Below are 1,039 nucleotides of genomic sequence, written 5' to 3' on the forward strand. Positions count from 1 at the left end.
CTGTGCTTTTGGAAACCGAATGTCCCAGAGGAACCCACCCGAGTGATTAATAAAGTCTTATCTTATCTCTCTCTTATCTGGTCTACAGCCAATCAGGATGCAGAACACAATGTGCTGTAAAAAAAAAAAAAAGAAGAAAAAGAAAAACTTACGGAGCCCTGCAAGGGACATGGGAGAACAAAAATGAAGATGAACTTTTGCGAGATTTCGCAAAAGTAACTCGGGATCTCGCAAATGTTTTGCGAGATCTCGCAAAATAGGCTGCATCCTTCAGAGGCTGCCAGCTTGAAGCTGACGACCCAGGTGACGAAGGCTGGCCCAATTCAAAGGCTGCTCCAAATGTGTCCTTTTCAGGCGAGAATGTAGCTGTGTACACTTCAAATATCTGCTTGGTTTATCAAGACATCACATATTTGCAAAGGTGCTCCAACGTTTTTGGAGATGTCTGTTACCCACCAGTTTGAAGTTTTGCGAGATCTCGCAAAAGTTCATCTTCATTTTTTTTCTCCCATGTCCCCTGCGGGGCTCAGTAAAAAACAAAGCATGCAAAATTTCATGCGAAACAGCAAGGCAGCGAAAGGTGAAACGTGCTATAGTGAGGGACCACTGTATTGAAAAATTAATTACAGTATAATTTGTTTCTCCTTTCCTGTAAAATACCTACAATTTAGGCTCTATTTAAAATTATTTATGCAGTACTTGAATGTAGTTAAATAAGAGTTATCCTCTTATTCGAGTGTACCTATTTTGCCTGGTGATTTTGTGTCATTATACACATTAGACAAAGAAATTTAGAACCAAATTTTACATTTCATACTGGTGTTTACTATATTATACTATGTGTCTGTATCAAGTATCAGTGTCTCCTTTGTCTCCTTCTTCTTGGCTTGGTAACATGTAACAACTGAACATGTTGGCATTTTACAATTATCCCCTCTTTCTGTCAGCATTATAGATTCAGCTGTGTTGTAAAGTTAATAGGCTAAATAGGATAAGTGATGTGTCCTAAAGTATCCTTTAGATCAATGACTAGATGCTG

The sequence above is a fragment of the Haplochromis burtoni genome, unplaced genomic scaffold, assembly GCF_018398535.1.
Source record: "Haplochromis burtoni strain Fernald_Lab_line unplaced genomic scaffold, NCSU_Asbu1 Contig_2334, whole genome shotgun sequence".
Taxonomy (NCBI): Eukaryota; Metazoa; Chordata; class Actinopteri; order Cichliformes; family Cichlidae; genus Haplochromis; species Haplochromis burtoni.